Source organism: Berghia stephanieae, chromosome 1 (genome assembly GCF_034508935.2).
Source record: "Berghia stephanieae isolate SIO BIC M18660-M18661 chromosome 1, UCSD_Bste_1.3, whole genome shotgun sequence".
In the NCBI taxonomy this organism is placed as follows: Eukaryota; Metazoa; Mollusca; class Gastropoda; order Nudibranchia; family Aeolidiidae; genus Berghia; species Berghia stephanieae.
The window spans coordinates 13,420,186-13,438,981 of record NC_088360.1 but is presented as its reverse complement, the minus strand read 5'-3'; the positions used below and the strand labels follow the sequence as shown (position 1 = coordinate 13,438,981).

Below are 18,796 nucleotides of genomic sequence, written 5' to 3'. Positions count from 1 at the left end.
GATTTATACATACATGCCATTTCTTTAATTATTTTATTGTTGTTGATTGGATTTTATTCTGTCATTTCCTTTTATTTATTTACAAATTCAGGCATTTTTTTTGGTTTTACTTACAACAACAACGGCTTAAAGTGGCTATAAGCTTCCGTGAAAATGTTCTTAGAAGTGGACTCTTGTTCTAATTTTACTTTTTTACAAATCAGAATGACACTTTGATACAGAATCTTTAAAATGTAAAATAAGAGATTTGGGCAAATTTTATGTATGAATGATCTCGCTTCAATTTTATGGTGTAGTATTATAAGTTTGAATGGTAATTTTAATTTACCCATATGTTATTTGTAACCACATTCTAGTCATATTTATATGAATGAGATATTTCTTATATACATATGTAACTTTTTTGAGTACAGCATACTTTTATTTTATGGTATACAGTATTTATCAAATCAAAAACCATCAAAATTTCTTCAACTTGTCGATATAAAAATTTTCATTGGCATTTAAGTATTGAATAAAAATGAACATATAACAGATTTTCAAAAAGAATAGAATGTAACAAGAGAAGTTTATGGCACAAACCCTTTTGCAACTACAAAAATAATATTAACTGTACAGAGTCGCTTTCCAATATCGCCGTACCTACATATGTTCATTTTAGTTCAATATTTTTCTGGGTGGGGTTCCTGACCTCCCATAGTGGGCAGGGAGGTACATACTGTGTCTTCTATCCCCGTATGTCTGTTTTCCAACATACTTTCTGTCTTTGTCTTGGAATGAGATTACTTGGTTTTGTCCTGATCCTGGCCGGAGTCCTGCCTGGGAGGGAAACAGTCGATTGCATAGTTATTGTTTTGGGAGATGATATTTTTTTTCTTGTAAATCATTTCTCCATTATGTATTATTCTATTTGTTGTTTTTAATGTAAGCATTTGAGTGTATTCCTCTTTGTTGGATCTTGTGTTTGTGTCTGGATGAGACTTATAGGTGATCTCAAACTAAGTACATTGGTGCTATGCTCTTGGAATCTACATCTGATCCCTATTTGTTCCCATTTCCCCTTTGTCTTACTTTCTCTTGGGTGCTTTACTTGTAATTCTCTGGGTGGGGTTCCTGACCTCCCATAGTGGGCAGGGGGGTACATACTGTGTCTTCTATCCCCTTATAACTGTTTTCCAACATGCTTTCTGTCTTTGTCTTGGAATGAGATTACTTGGTTTTATCCTGGTCCTGGCCGGAGTCCTAGCTCGGAGGGAAACAGTCAAATGCATAGTTATTGTTTTGGGAGATGATGTTTTTTTCCTTGTAAATCATCTCTCTGTTATGTATTATTATAATTGTTATTTCCAATGTATAATGTAAGCATTTGAGTGTATTCCTCTTTGTTGGATTTTGTTCTTGTGTCCGGATGAGACTTATAGGTGATCTCAAACTAAAGTACATTGGTGGTATGCTCTTGGAATCTACATCTGATCCCTATTTGTTCCTAGTTCCCCAAACGTCTTACTTTTTCTTGGGTGCTTTAATTGTAATTCTAGAACTTTTTACTATCCCATTTTCTTCCTTTTTACTGGCGCTGATATAACCTAAATGTGTTGGAAGCACCGTAAAACCCTTAGAAAACAAAAACAAAACTTGTAATTCTAGAACTTTTTACTATTCCATTTTCTTCCTTTTTACTGGCGCTGATATAACCTAAATGTGTTGCAAGCGCCGTAAAACCCTTAAAAACAAAACAAACATCAATATTTTTATGGCCCATAGCTTCAAGCAGCTTAGTATAATTTACTTCAACTTGCATTTTAAATGACTAGACACCTGCCATTTATTGTGATTATTTATGAACTGAGGCTGTTTTTCTTTACGGATAGAGAGATGGACCAACTTGACTGCATGTGTAATCAAAGCAAATTATAGTAGCTTTTGTTGACCTTCCACTTGGAATGCTTTGTCTCCTATCCCCCTATATCTGTTTTCCAGGTTGCTTTTTATCTTTGTCTTGGAATGAGATTACTTGGTTTTGTCCCAGTCCTGGCTGTAATCCTTAGCTGTGAGTGAAACAGTCTTGCCTACTTGTTTTCTTATACAAACCAGCGATCAGCTGAACTCTAGCCATTCGGTCTTGTGCCATGACATAAAAGTAAGATGACTTTTGTAGTTGTTCCAGGTGACTATACATTGTGTTACTGATGTTTGGATTTGATGGGAGGAATGTGCATCTGAGGTCTTCAAGAGGTTGACACTTAAGCAAATGGTGTGTTACGTTTCATTGGGGTGTTGACATAAGGGACAGGAAGGGGATGTGTCTTTTGTAATTTTACCTAGAATTCTATTGAGCTGTATGTGATGTGTTCTTAGTCAAAAAATAAAAACATTTGTGGTCAACACCTAGCATGTAAAATACACAGGGACTTGGGCTCCAGTGTCAGAAAGTTATGAACGAAAAGATGAAAACCGTTCAAACAAGATTCTGACAGGGTAATGGAGACTTAGAACAAGATTAAAACAAACATATCTGCCAATAACTTAAATGATAGACACAGACTCCCAGCAACGGAGAAAAAGCAATACTTATCAGTCAAAAAACCACGAAATGCCGATCTTAACTGAAATACAAACTTTAGCATTGAAAACAATATGTGCATTAATACCCTGACAGTTAGATACATGTTTACACAGATGAATCTGCCCACATTAGATCACCCAGGTGAAACTTGTGAAGAAAACAGTCAAATGTATGATTAAAGTTTTGGGATATGATTTTTTCCCCCTTGCAAATCATCTCTCTGTTATGTACCATTATATTTGTTGTTTTAATAATGATTTATAAGCATTTGAGTGTATTAATCTTAGTAGGATCATGTTCTTGTGTATGAATGTGACTTTTAGGTGATCTCAAACCAAGTACATTGATGATATGTTCTTGGAATCTACATCTGCTCCTTATTTGAACCATTCCGCTTTGTCTTACTTTTTCTTATGTTCTTAAATTGTAAATCTAGATATTTTTTACCATCCAATGTTCTTCATTATTTCTAGCTCTAAATTACCTAAATATGTAGCTAGTACCGTAAAACCCTTAAAACATAAACAATGTTACTCATGATCTTTTTTTCCTCTCTCATTGTAATATGTGTGTGTGTGTGTGTGATGTACGTATTATAATATTAATTGATGTTTTGTTTTTGCTCTTTATCTACTACTTGTTCAATTGTTGGCTTGAGAATTTGAGAGAAAACATTTTTTTAATGGATGGGGTTCCCAACCTCCCATAGTGGGCAGGGATGTACTTGTTGTGTCTTTTATCCCCCTGTATGTTTTCCAATTGCTCTCTGTCTTTTGGAATGAGATTAGTCCTGACCCTGGCCGGAGTCCATGGCTGGGAGGGAAACAGCCTAATGTATAGTTTGAGTTTTGGGAGATGATATTTTTTTCCTTGTAAATCATCTCTCTGTTATGTACTGTTTTGTTTTTTCTAGCATATAATTTATAAACATTTGAGTGTATTCTTCTTAGTGGGATCTTGTACTGGTGTCTGTGTGAGACTTTTAGGTAATCTCAAACTAAGTACACTGATACTGATAATGTAGAATCTACATCTGTTGCTTATTTGTACCATTCCCCTTTGTCTTACTTTTTCCTCAAGTCCTTTTAATTGTACATCTAGAATATTTTTACTATCTAATTTTCTTCCTTTTTACTGGCGCTGATATAACCTTAATGTGTTGCAAGCGCGTGTAAAACCCTTTAAAACAAAACCGAAAAAAAAAAAAAACACAGAAAAAAAGAAGAATGTTAAATTTTCAGAGCACATGTTAATCGTTTTGATTATGCCTATTTCTTATTCCTGTAGCTGTGCATACAATCAAAACCAAATTAATTTTGATACAACCTCCTTTTTATGAAATGCTCTTGTATCATATTTTGGTTTCATTTTTTATGACTTATCTCAATGTTTTAAAAGAATGATCTGCTATTATTTTATTCAGCTATCTCTCCTTTTAGAATAGTTTTGAGCTATCATTTTGATGCATGATAACCTCAACCTATGCTCATACATGTATATTGCAGTGTTCAACTTACGCCTTTTTATGTTCACGATTGAAAGTCATAAATCCTTCGTTAATTCTTGTGTGTTTTTAATTGTAAATCTATAATTTTTTACCACCCCATTTTCTTTCTTTTTACTGTCACTGAAATGACCTAAAGGTCATAAAGGTTTTGCAAGTGCTCTAAAACCCTTAAAAACAAACAATCTCCCTCTTAGCCTTTTATAAAATTCATTGGCTATAGCAGGGACTTTTATTGGCGTAATCAATGTGCCAAAACCCACTCACTATATCTAAACACAATGCATTACTCTCAGGTAAACCTATAGCTAAAGTCAATGGAGAGTTCGGCTGGGACTAATCCGTGAAATCATCTCTCTGTTATGCACTGTATTGCTTTATTTAAATATTTTATATGATTTGTAAACATTTGATTGTATTCCTCTTGTTGGGGTCTGTGCTTGTGTCTGGATGAGACTTTTAGGTGATCTCAAACTAAGTACTTTCTGGGTGGGGATCCTGACCTCCCATAGTGGGCAGGGAGGTACATGCTGTGTCTTCTATCCCCCATACCCGTTTTCCAATTGTTTCCTGTCATTATCTTGGAATGAGATTTCATAGTTTTGTCCTGATCCTTGCCGGAGTTCCTTGGCTGGGAGGGAAACAGTCGAATGTATAGTTATAGTTTTGGGAGATGATATTTTTTTCCTTGTAAATCATCTCTCTGTTATGCATTGTATTATGTTTAGTTTACATATTATATTATATGATTGGTAAACATTTGAGTGTATTCCTTTTAGTTGGGACCTGTGCTTGTGTCTGGATGAGACTTTTAGGTGATCTCAAACTAAGTACTTTGGCGGTGTGCTCTTGGAATCTACATCTGTTGCCTATTTGAACCAATTCCCCTTTGTCTTACCTTTTCTTTTGTGCTTTAATTGTAGTTCTAGAACTTTTTACTATCCCATTTTCTTCCTTTTTACTGGCGCTGATATGACCTTAATGTGTTGCAAGCGCCGTAAAACCCTTAAAAACAAACAAACAAACAAAGTACTTTGATAGCGTGCTCTTGGAATCTACAACAATTTGAACCAGTTCCCCTTTGTCTTGCCTTTTCTTGTGTACTTTAATTGTACATAATTCTAGAACTTTTTACTATCCCAATGTTTGCGGAGAAATAAAGTCTATTACGAAAAGGTACTCATATATTAATTATTATACTGCTGCTGTATTGTGGAAATTAACATAACTCGAAATGACTCATTTGAAACCATCCACGATAAAATCGGTCTGGTAATAAAGTCTGTAGGTGCGCACAAATAAATGGATCTTGCAACAGGGTGATTCTCCAAGGCAAGGTCAAATTAGTTAAGGGCCGATCATTATGGCCTAGCAAATATTCTAAACAACCATTTTGAGTTATGGGTGATTGGATTACCGTTAATTAATTTTTTTTAAAAAGGTTTTTCACGTTACTCGTATATATCAATATGTAAAAAATAGTTTTATAATTTTACGAGTTGTTCTTTTAAAAAGAATAGATGCTTCATATATATAAGAATTTCTGAAATAATCCATGTTTTCATTTATCGCGCTTTTCTACATCTGATCCCTATTTTTTCCCAATTCCCCTTTGTCTTACTTTTTCTTGGATGCTTTAATTGTAATTCTAGAACTTATTACTATCCCATTTTCTTCCTTTTTACTGGCGCTGATATAACCTATTGTGTTGCAAGCGCCGTAAAACCCTTAAAAACAAAAAAAAACAATTATCGCGCTTTCCCATTGTAATATTGTTTAGAATATTTTTCTTTTAAAAATTGCATTTTTTGTTTTTTTAATGAAGTCATTCCAGAGCATTATTGCTATAGTATGTAGGCAAAAATGATAATGTAGTAGTAATAATATGTATGAATCCTTCATTCCAACATTGTACAATTGATGTAATGTCCCATAGTGGGCAGGGAGGGCACTTCTATCCCCTCCATCTGTTTTTTTTTAGAGTTGCTTTCTGTCTTTGTCTTGGAATGGGATTACTTGGTTTGTCCTTGCTCTTCCCTAGTTACTTGACTGGGAGGGAAACAGTCAAATGTAAAGTTATAGTTTTGGGAGATGATATTTTTTCCCCTTGTAAATCATCGCTCTGTTCTGTGCTGTTGCATTTTTTGTTTGTATTAATAACGCACAATGGTTTGTGAACATTTGGATGTATTTCTCTTAGTGGGGACCTGTGCTAGTGCTTGTGTCCGGATGAGACTTTTAGGTAATCTCAGACTAAGCACACTGATAGTGTGCTCTTGGAATCTACATATGTTCCCTATGTGAACCCTTCCCCTTTGTCTTTCTTTTTCTCGTGGGCTTTTAGTCGTACAATAACTTTTTGACTATCCCATTTTCTTCCTTTTTACTGGCGCTGAAATGACCTAAATGTGTTGCAAGTGCCGTAAAACCCTAAAATACAAACATCTGTGTACTGTTTATTTATTTATTTGTTGAATTACTTTTTAATTATTTTTTAAATTTTGTTGTTGTTGTTGTTGAATATAGAATATATAATGATTTATAAGCATTTGAGTGCATTGCTCCTACTCCTAGTGGGATCCTGTGCTTTTGTCTAGATGAGACTTTTAGCTCTTGTAGTGGAATCTCTAACGGTTCCTATTTGAACTATTCTCTTTTGTCTTACTTTGTCTCGTTTCATTTTACCTATAAATCAAAATTATTATTTTTTTCTTTTTACTGGCGCTGAAATGCCAAAATGGTTTGCTAGCGCCGCAAAACCCTTAAAACCATAACTGATGCATTGCATGTTTATCCGTTTACAACAGACAAGTTTCAATGCAATATTTTGTTCTTCAATTTGCAATAATAAATAAGTGTTACAAGTAAAATGTAGTTTATTGCTCATTTTTTAAATATTTGTATTATACTTTTTATGTTGCCTTACATAATAATATTATATCGGAGTGGATAAAGTATTGTGAGGTCTTCTGACCTCCCATGGTTGGCGGAGAGGTCGCTTTTGGTGTGTCTTTTATCTCTCTTTATCCGTTTTATTTTTCCACTTTACTCTCTTTCTCTGTTCTGGGATGAGATTGGTCGGGATTATTTCCTGTTCCTGACGGGGGTCTTTAGCTTAGAGTTAGAGGGAGGCAGTCAAATTTATAGTTCCCTTTTTTAGAGAGAATATTTGACCCTTGTTAATCATCTAACTGTTATGTACTATTCCGATTATAGCCATTAGCTTTCACTTTCAATGTAGGTAGGTACTATGTAAACATTTGAGTGTATCTTTATAGCTTGTGTCTAGATGGGACAGTTAGGAAAGTTAAAGTAGGCACATTAAACTTGTGGAATCTTCTGTGTTTCCTGTTTGATGCTTCCCTCCAAATCCCCACCCCAATCACTTTCCGTTTTACCGACTCTGAAATGACCTAAAAGTGTCGCAAGCGCCCCAAAGCCTTAATAAGAACAAAACAAACACGAGGCATTGCACTTTTACTCTGGGACTGGGTTCAAGGCCCAAATCGATCTCTTTTTTTCTTTTCCTTTAGCAAGAAACCATTGCCCTCTTTGTAATGCTTTCTGTCTTTGTCTTGGAATGAGATTGCTTGTTTTTTTTCCTGGCCCTGGTCAGAGTCCTGGCTGGGAGGGAAACAGTCATATGCATAGTTATTGTTTTGGGAGGTGATATTTTTTTCCTTGTAAATCATCTCTCGGTTACGCATTGTATTATGTTTAGTTTACATATTATATTATATCATTTGTAAGCATTTGAGTGTGTTCCTCTTAGTTCGGGCCTGTGCTTGTGTCTGGATGAGACTTTTGGGCGATCTCAAACTAAGTACTTTGACGGTGTGCTCTTGGAATCTACACCTGTTCCCTATTTGAACCAATTCCCCTTTCTCTCACCTTTTCTTTTGTGCTTTAATTGTAATTCTAGAACTTTTTACTATCCCATTTTCTTCCTTTTTACTGGCGCTTATATGACCTTAATGTGTTGCAAGCGCCGTAAAACCCTTAAAAACAAACAAAACAACTTTGTAATGCTCTGCGGCTCAAGCATAGATCATCATCATCATCATTGTATGTATTACCGGTTATTAGTTCCTCGGATATTACCTAGTAGCAGTAGCAGGGCACACACACCTTGCCTGTTATCTATGGGTGACATTCCTCTAAGGGTGCCCGAGGACTGCGATAAAAACAAACACAAGGCATTGCACTTCTACTTCTACTCTGGGACTGGGTTCAAGGCCCAAATCGATATCTCTTAGCAAGAAACCATTGTCCTCTTTGTAATGCTCTGCGGCTCAAGCATAGATCATCATCATCATCATCATCATCATTGTATGTATTACCGGTTATTAGTTCCTCGGATATTACGCAGTAGCAGGGCACACACACCTTGCCTGTTATCTATGGGTGACATTCCTCTAAGGGTACCCGAGGACTGCGATAACTTAGAACTAAAACCAAACAAACGTACAAGAATGTTATAGTTATAGTAATAGAGAAATGGTTTATGGAGTACATGCATGTGTCATAGTGTCATGTACGAGTATTTACCGTACAAGTCAAATAACCGAAGCGTCGACTCTGATAGCAAAAAAAAAAACAAAACAAGTGACATCAATGACAGCAAAGGAACCTCAAAGTCAAAGGAAACCCAGTCTCCAATAATGTGCAATGGTAAAGAGCCGACGCTATTTGTATAAATCTCTTGTGCGACATGTCTTAGTAGACGATAAATTATACATTTTAAAATCATTATCTCTTTGAACACTTGGAGAGAAAAACATTTTTTTTTTGAAATTTGAAACTGACTTGAAATGATAAATCGACGACACAACAACATTGGAAACACAAGCATGCAAATACAATTATTATGTAGACATAAAGGAGGTCATGATTTATCATGGGAAAGGCGAGACAACTAATAATACATTTATAATGCTAAAGTTGTCAGCTTGATAAATTGCTTTTTCCCAGCCATGCATGCACGAAAACCATTACGTTGAAAGGCAGCGTGCTGCTCCATGTGCATTTTGTATTTCATGTCCATCGGCTGCTTACTTACATAAAGACGGCGCCTCATAGATATATCATAACAATGGGCCCGAGAAGGTGACTAAATTCGTATTTATGACTATCTTCTTTTTCTTTCAGCTTATCCTGCATTTTCAGGGTTGTCATAATGAATGCTACTACATCTCCACGCGCCTAGGTTCAGGGCATCATCTTCCTCCAGGCCCAGCTCCATCATATCATCCTTTACCTTATCAAGCCATTTAGTCTTTGGGCGTCCCTTTTTCCTCTTTCCCGCCAATTGTATGTCCAATATTCTTCTTCCCATGTACTCCCTCTGTCGTCTCTTTACATGTCCGAACCATCTCAATCTATCTTCTCTCATCTTTATTGATACATTCTTCACTTCAGTCAACCTTCGAATGCGTTCATTTCTCACTTTATCTTTTCCTGTCCAGCCAAGTGACCATCTCAACATCCTCATTTCCGCCACCTCAACTTCTTTATCTAATGTCTTTGTCGTAGCTGCTGACTCTAGTCCATATAACATTGCTGGTCTTACAACAGTTATATATATTTTTCCCTTAAGCTTTGCAGAAATTCGTTTTCACCCTCCTCAATTATTCCAGCCTGCCTGTACTGTATCTCTTCTTAACCTTCATCTCATTGTTCCCATATCCTTGTAGAGTTGTTCCTAAGTATTTGAATTGGTTTGTCTCTGGCACATCCTCTTCTCCTATCTTTATCGGTGGTCCTGCTCTATGATGTCTGTCTTCGATCTGCTTACCCTTAATCCCCTCCTTTCCAACATCTGTCTCCAACCCTCCAGTTCCTTTTCCGCCTCAGCTCTTGTATCATTCAAAAATACTACGTCATCCGCATACATCATGTTCCACGGTGCCTCTCGACGAATTGGTTCTGTTAGTACATCCATTACTATTGCAAACAGCAGTGGGCTGAGAGCAGATCCCTGGTATGGTGTAATCCAACTCTTACATTAAATGGGCCAGTTGTCCTTACAGTATTTACGACTATAAGTTCGTTATATTGTTTCATGCTGTGTAATTTCTGTCATTTTGTGAGATACGTCTGCTTGTATTTTGCCCTGTTTCTTAATTCTAGGTATTCCGACAGATGACATTTAATTTGAAAATATCGGTTTCGTCATGGGGAGGGGGGGGGGGGTTGATTTTTATTTTTTAAAATTTTTTTTTTACCATTGTAACCATTTCTTAGTTTATGAAATTATCATTCAGTTAAGTGTACACCGTCAAACTGATACAGTCAATAGCCTGTGCCTATAATTGATGTCTGTCATAATATTATTTGTGGTGCAAAAAGTTTTGAATTTCACAACATTGTTGAAATAGCAAAGACAACTATTACCATGATGTTGTTTTTATACTTCAAGTTTGTGCTTGAAATATTTATACCATGATTTGGACCAAACTTAATCAATGTCTACATTTGAAAATAATTAACAATATTACAATGAGTAGCATTTCCTTCTTAGCCAACTGTCAATAAATATTAAAATTTCTTAAACCGTTTGGTTGAAAATTTCCTTTTCTTCTTCAAATTGCTTTGTTCTAAATGAAATGTGAAACGGGGTTTTCAATAGTGTCAACATAATTCATCTTCACACATTTATAGCACATTCCATAATTAAAGTAATTTAAAACAAAATATAACATCAAGAACTACTTTTATCACATCCAAATGATTCATAGTACAGTATCAACAAATCACTCCCATCGCAACCGAGAGACTAAGATCACCCTCCTGACTTCTTCAAGGACATACACACACACACACACACACACACATACACACACACACACACACACGCGCGCGCGCGCGTATCACACACGCCAACATACCATGCCACATACACATTCCAAATCATCACCCTCTGCACGAACACACGCATACACACACACACACACACACACACACACACACACACATACACACACAATCTAGATAGTATGCGCTTGGCTAAGAAGCTCATAACATTGCCATCCGGAAGTATAACAGACCAACACACAAAACTGTGTGTATCCATGAACGTTTATAGTCGGGTTAATACAGTTCAGTGAGCATTACTCATAAACGCGGATGGCAAAAAAAAAAAAAAAAACAATAACAAAGACCTGAGTGACGTCATCTTCGAACTATCAATAGATAGAATGAAATTGACGTCACTCATTTCTTTGTTATTGTTTTTAGCCAGTCATTTTTATGAGTATTTCTCACTAAATTGTATTAATCAAAATTTTAACGTTTAACATTACACATATTTTTATGTATTGGAGCGTTATATCCGGCTGGAGGATGTTATGAGGTTTTTCAGATAACGCATAGCATCAATAGACATATCTAACAAGCAAACCACAGAAAAAAATGTTATACGTCAATGTTATGGTTCTTTACTAGGATTTCCATGGAAAAAGGACCTGCGTTTTATAGTGAAGGGCCTTGTTACCATTTAAAACTTATTTGTAGTTACTGTAAAAGATTGAGGACGACTTCTCAAAACGCCCATCTCTCTCTCTCTCTCTCTCTCTCTCTCTCTCTCTCTCTCTCTCTCTCTCTCTCTCTCTCTCTCTCTCTCTCTCTCTCTCTCTCTGAATGTGGTTCCTTACCTCCCATAGTGGGCAGGGAGGCACTTGCTGTGTCTTCTACTTCCCTACATATGTTTCCAACGTGCTTTCTATCTTTGTCTTGGAATGAGATTACTTTTGTCCAGGCCCTGGCGGGATACCCAAGCTGGAAGGAGACAGTCAAATGTATAGTTAGAGTTTTGGGAAGTGATATTTTTTGTCTTGTAAATCATCTCTCTGTTATTCACGGTATTGTTTTGTTTACATATTATATATGATTTGTAAACATTTGAGTGTGTCCCTCTTAGTTGGGACCTGTGCTTGTGTCCGGATGAGACTTTTTGGTGAGCTCAAACTAAGTGCTTTGATGGTGTACTCTTGGAATCTAAATATTTCCTATAATTTGAACAAACCACGAATTGTTTTGTTTACATATTATATATGATTTGTAAACATTTGAGTGTGTCCCTCTTAGTTGGGACCTGTGCTTGTGTCCGGATGAGACTTTTTGGTGAGCTCAAACTAAGTGCTTTGATGGTGTACTCTTGGAATCTACATATATTTCCTATAATTTGAACAAATTCCCCTTTGTCTCACGTTTTCTTGGGTGCTTTAATTGTAATTCTAGAACTTTTTACCGTCCCATTTTATTCCTTTTTACTGGCGCTGATATTACCTTAATTTGTTGCATACGCTGTAAAATCCTTAAAAGCAAACAACAATTTCTCTCTTTCTCTCTGTCTCTCTCTCTCTCTCTCTCTCTCTCTCTCTCTCTCTCTCTCTCTCTCTCTCTCTCTGACAAATTAAGGAGAAAGCATTATTGAGTGATAAATACATGTAAATGTTTGTATGAAACAGTGCCTGACAAAGAGAATGCGAAATACAAAAAGACTTTGAGAAGACGGGGAGCCGGATTGACTTCACCGGGAAATTAGTAGACTCCAGTCAGTATGAATAGAACGAAGTTGACGTCACTTTGTTTTTAGTTTTTTGTTTTTATTTTGTTTTGTTTCCCTCCAAAATAATGAATAATTCTCACTAAACTGTATTAATATAAACGATCATGGTTACACATAGTATTGTGTTTTATTTCCGGATGGCAATAAGAAAATGGTCTCCCCCCCCATCCCCCTCCTCCCCCCCCCCCCCAAAAAAAAAAAAACATAAATGAAACAATTTGGATTTCTCGATGAGCAGTTGAACGAACGATAGATAATAAGTTACAAACAAAAAAAAAAAAAACAAAAAAAAAAAATAGGGGACACCCGGGTTCGAACCGGGGACCTCTCGATCTGCAGTCGAATGCTCTACCACTGAGCTATATCCCCTAATCAACCCTTGCACACATTTATTATATATTCTAAGAAAATATTCGCGTGTTGTTAATAAGTGAGATTTTTTCTGGATGATATTTGGTACCCTATATTTTTTTTTTTGCCTTTTTTTAATGGACAATAGTCTTTGTTCTTACTCAGTGTTTGAAGTTTTACTTCTTTTTATTGATTATTGTGATTTTACGACAATAAATGATTTTCCCCAGTGTAACCTTAGAAACGTTCAGAGCGTCCATTTCCGGTAAATATGGCTGCTTGTTTGATTTAACGTTAGCAACCTTTTCTTTCCCTTTCTTACTTGTTGTTGAGAAATTAATAAGGCGTGAAGGTTAGCATCAATCATTTTATATTTATTTGATTTAAGAGATATTATTTTCAGCGTTCGCGTAGTCTAATGAATTGTGTTGAGTGGTTATTATGTCAAGCATTTCTGGTATCAGTCCCTAACCTAAGTCAAAGTCTAAGCCTAAGCCTAAGTCTAAGTCTAAAAAAGTAAAAAAGTGTCTACGCTAACTTCTACTTCTACCTTCTAAGGCGAAGGAGAAAGTTCAATCAGTCGTGTGTTTGTTTGTTTTTACAGAAAAATTCGGGGGGAAAAGTTTATAGGAGTAAGTTAAGACAAAGGCTTGAGAAGTAATAGAGACGGTTGACATTTCGTAACAATCAATAAACAAAGAAACGGTAAAAACGAGCAAACTGCGAAAAATTGCAGAAAATTTTTGTTCTCTTGGCTCTTGGGTCGTGGAGGATTCATGAAACTTAAACTTAAACCAAAAGCATGTCGGCATCTCGTCACTATAACTAACATAATGAGAGTTCCAATCAATGTGTGATAGCAATGACAATGGGTCAGTAAAATGAGAGATGGAAAATAAAAAGGACAATGAGATATTGAAAGGAATGGAAGACACATAATGGAAATATGAAAGAGTAGAAGTAGTAGACGTCTAGTCTTGTATCTATTAGTAGTAGTAGTAGTAGTAGTAGTAGTAGTAGTAGTAGTAGTAGTAGTAGTAGTAGTAGTAGTAGTAGTAGTAGTAGTAGTAGTAGTATCTAGTAGTAGTAATAGTAGTAGAGTAGTAGTAATAGTAGTAGTAGTAGTAGTAGTAGTAGTAGTAGTAGTAGTAGTAGTAGTAGTAGTAGTAGTAGTAGTAGTAGTAGTAGTATCTAGTATTAGTAGTAGATAGCAGTGTTAGTAGAGTGAAGTTCCTTCGAGGATAAGTCTCATCAATAAGACACTGACTACTTATGGATACTTATGGATTGTTTCCAGCACAGGTCTTGGAGACTTGGAAGTCGTTTTCTTCATCATCTTTGTTATTCAAGTTTCTTCCAGTCTTACAATCTATGGCCCATTTATAATTGTACAACACATTGCGGTCAGACCAAAATTTGCCTTGTCTGTTCTTGAAGATATTTAGAGTTTTTGCATTCACAACAGACTCTGGTAAACTGTTCCAAATTTTAGTCGTTCTCACAGTTAAAGTGTGTTTTCTCAAATCCAATCATGATCATCCAACTGTGTGCAGTTTTTTTTTCACCTCTCGTATCTTTCCTATCATGAAATCTTTCCTCCATTTCCTAACTTTTGTCATGTCTTAGTTACATTAGTGATTTCAGTGTCACCAAATTTAATAGTGATTCTTTGTGTGTCGTTGATTTCTGTGCTGCCTCCCAGGTCAGTGACTTGGGCTGCTGCTCTGGCATAGAAACCACCAAATCTTAACTGGAGCTCCTACCCTAAAGACAAAGTAAATCACCCATCCATACTCATGGGAGACTTCGACAGCCACCATTCAGAATGGGGTTACAACAAAAATGACACTCCAGGAAATGAGATCTCACAATGGGCAAGCCTTAATGACCTAACACACATTTACAACCCCAAAGACAAAGGAACTCTAAGATCGGCCCTTTGGTGCAAAGACTATACTCCAGACCTCGTGTTTGTAACAAAAGACCCAAATGGAAATTCGCTGCAGTCAACTAGAGAAATTCTGGGAGATTTTCCCCACAGTCAACATCGTCCAGTCCTTGTTAGAACTGGAATCCAAATCCCATTCATGAACACCCTGCCCAATCCAAGGTGGAATTTCCGAAAAGCAAACTGGAAAGCTTTTGCTGATGAAATTGACAAAACCTGCAAAAGGATGCCCCCCCCCCCCCCCCCAAACTGAGAATATAGGGAGATTTAACAAACTTGTCCTAACCTCCGAAAAGAAGAACATACCCAGGGGTTTTAGAAAACAATACATCCCATGCTGGAATGAACAAAGCAAAGAATTGCTGAAAAAATATGAGAAGACACACAATGAACAGGTTGGGAAGAACTACTTAACACACTACATGAAAGGTGAAAAGAGAGATGGGTAGAAACTGTTGAAAACTTTGACCTCAGTCACTCCAGCTGCCATGCATGGCAAACCTTCAAAAAGCTAAACCCTGAAGCTCGTCAAACAAAATCAGCCCCCCCAGATTGCAGCTGACAAAATTGCCAAAGAAATTAAACAACAGGGGCAACACATCCCAAACCATCAATTTGAAAAAGAAATAAGAAAAGAATATCAAAAGACCCTGAAAACTCTGCCTGACCATAGCATGTTTTTAAGTGTCCCAATAACCATTGATGAAATGAAAGGAGCTATAAAGAAAATAAAAAATGGCAAAGCTGCTGGCATTGATGGAATATACCCCGACATGATTACTAACTTTGGACCAGAAACAATAGACAAATAGGCAAATACTATTACAGACATCATGGAAAAGGGTACATACCCACAAATTTGGAAACATGCCAAAGTATCGCCATATTAAAACCAGGCAAACCAATGACTGAACCATCCAGCTATAGACCAATATCTCTACTTTGCTGCTTATACAAACTCCTGGAAAGAATCATACTAGAGCGAATCACCCCATATATAAATCCCAGCATACCACCAGAACAAGCAGGCTTTAGACCACAAAGAAGCACAAGTGAACAGGTCCTTGCACTGACCTCATATATTGAAGCAGGCTTTGAGAACAAAAAGAAGACTGGTGCAGTCCTAATAGATTTGTCTGCAGCTTACGACACTGTTTGGACAGGCGGACTGATGTTAAAGCTCTCCAAAATAATTCCTTGTAGAAAGACCCTCAAACTGCTGTCTACCATGACTGGCACAAGACAATTTCATGTCATACTGGGAGAACCCAAAAGCAAAACACGCAAAATTAAAAATGGGGTACCACAATGTTCAGTTTTGGCACCAACTTTCTTCAATGTCTATATCTCCGACATGCCAAACTGCGAAGCACTCAAACTTGGATACGCTGATGACAAGGCATTAGCCTATCAATTGAAAAACTGGAAAGAGATTGAAGAAGTTCTAAGTAAAGACACCACTCGCCTGAAACAATATTTTGATAGGTGGTACCTAAACATGAATACCACCAAATCAGTATCCGCAAACTTCCACTTGAATAATCGAGAGCAACAAAAGAACTGAAGATCACAGCCGATAACTCAATACTACCCCCCCAACCCCAACCCTAAATACCTCGGCATTACATTTGACAGACAACTAAATTATCGCAAACACATTGAGGGAACCGCAGATAAAATCGCAAAAAGAAACAGTCTGGTGAGAAAACTCACAAGTACAACCTGGGGAGCATTACCACAGGTACTGAGAACATCTGTTTTGGCACTGTGCTATAGTGTCGGAGAATACTGTGCCCCTGTTTGGATGAGAAGCCCACGTGTAAACAGCATTGACATCCGACTAAGAGAATCAATCAGAATTATAACAGGATGTCTCAAGTCAACTCCAACTCAGTGGCTCCGAACACTGAGCGGCATTGCAACACCAAGTCTTATACGACAAGAAGCAAACCAAAGGATGCATGCAAGAATTGACGAAGCCACAGACAACATTCCCATAAAATCAATAATAAAGCAGGCACCTTCAACAACAAGACTCAAATCGAGAAGACCTTTCCACCTAAAAAAATGGCAGACTTAAGTGTGGAGGAAAACTGGAGAGAAATTTGGAACAGGGAAACACCAAGAGGAGGAAACATCATTAAAGATCCAACCAAAAGAGTGCCTGCATTCAATAATGCCAGGAAAAACTGGACTTCCTCAAATCGCCTCTTAACTGGACATGGCAGAACTGCATCAAATATGTGCAGATGGAAACTTCAAAACAGTGATACCTGCCAGAAATGTCAGGCAGCCCCAGAGACCAGTGATCACATCGTCCCCACTGCCCAGTCACTAAACTTGAAGGTGGCTACAAAACCGTCCTTAGGGCGGAGGAAGACTTTAGAAGCTGGGTTGACGAAATAAATTTGGAGGTGTAGCCATACGCTACTACTACTACTACTATGTTTTAGTTATATTTACCACTTGTTATCTTGTACAGTTCTATCATGTCCTGCCCCCCCCCCCCCCCCCCCCCTTTTTTTTTTTTGTATTTCAAGGTTGGTAAATTCAGTTTCCTCAGTCTTTCCTCATAATCTAGCGATCCAAGCAACTGTTTTGTGGCCCTCCTTTTCACATTTCTAACTTGCTCATTGTATTTTTGTACAAAAGGAAGCCAAACTGAGCTTGCATTGTCTAAGTGCGGTCGTACAAGTGATTTCTAGAGGGGCAAAAATGTCTCTTTGCCTAGATATTGGAATGAGCGTCTGATGACTAGGCAAACTTGGATTTATTCACTTCAAAGAGAAATCTTTTTGCAAAAAACCTACCTCTATTTCAAAATCTCACATGTTTCAACTTTCTTTGCAACTTTTTTATTACAAGTATGATGAGACATTAACAAGATAGTAATTTGGGGAGGTGTTGTTAAATGTCAATAAGACTCGCAGTCAGGTGATGAATCAATTCTTTTGGCCGTAAATGGTACTGTGAAATTCTTTCTTTTCTTTCTCTTATTTTTCTTTTCCAGAGCGGACATTTAGGCAACTTCCATCTCGAAAAGCAGACATTTTCATTTACATTTATATTTTAAAGAGAATTTATTCCGTTTTATCAAATTAAAGGGCATTTAGTCCAAGGACTCAACCATTCACAGCTCGGAGCAGGTAGCGAACTTTGGACCTTCTGGTCTGAAGGCGAGAGTTATAGGGGGCAGTGTGGTTCAGCAGTGTGGTCTTTGCTTCGTACCTAAAAGGTACCGAGTTTGACTACCTGCCTCGTTGCATGACCTTGAGCAAGTCACCTCACCCTAGCTCACTTTGAGTTATTCCAATCTTCCCTTGGAAAAGACTGTAAAGACAAAAATTCCCTTGGGGATGAATAAAGGGAATTTTAATTTTTTATTTATTATTTTTTATACCACTAGACTACATAACCTTATAGTAGTAATTCAGTCCACTCCTGATAATCGCAATACCTTGAGATCAGTGTTGTGATTAACCGAAGTTGCAATTAATCGAAGTTGAGTTTCCTGCCCACTTTTGCAACATTTTACACAAGTATGGTAAACTCAAACCAGTTATAAACATTGTTCTGAGTCCACCACAGACTGAGCAATTTGATTGGAATAAGAAATATATGGCAGCCCTGTATAGATTTTGACAAGGAAAAGCAAGCCGACATCTTAGGATTGGATTCACTTTCACTTTTTGTTCTCAACATTTGTAAGAGTCCAAGAGATTAGCCATGACGAGAGACAATAAGCTCTCACCAAACCCGTTGGTCACAATTCATAGTTGTCAATCACAAAACAAAGGATATCATCGTTCAGTCTCTTTTCACAACTGTTATGTCTACCTGTTGTCTAAACCATGCCCA

General features: G+C 37.0%; 1 protein-coding gene and 1 non-coding gene across 3 annotated transcripts in view; one reads left to right on the top strand and one right to left on the bottom strand.

Moving 5' to 3' along the window:
- Window positions 1–12,936: 12,936 nt before the first annotated feature.
- On the bottom strand, window positions 12,937–13,008 carry Trnac-gca (transfer RNA cysteine (anticodon GCA)). The gene has a single exon. It is a non-coding gene; the product is annotated as a tRNA-Cys (tRNA).
- Window positions 13,009–13,238: 230 nt separating this feature from the next.
- The window catches only part of LOC144968321 (dynein axonemal intermediate chain 3-like), a 43,235-nt gene continuing 37,677 nt past the window's right edge, over window positions 13,239–18,796 (top strand). For both annotated transcript variants that reach the window (XM_078906584.1, XM_078906574.1), the window contains exon 1: window positions 13,239–13,342. The gene's annotated coding sequence lies outside the window, so the exon portion shown is untranslated. The remainder of the gene's footprint in view (window positions 13,343–18,796) is intronic.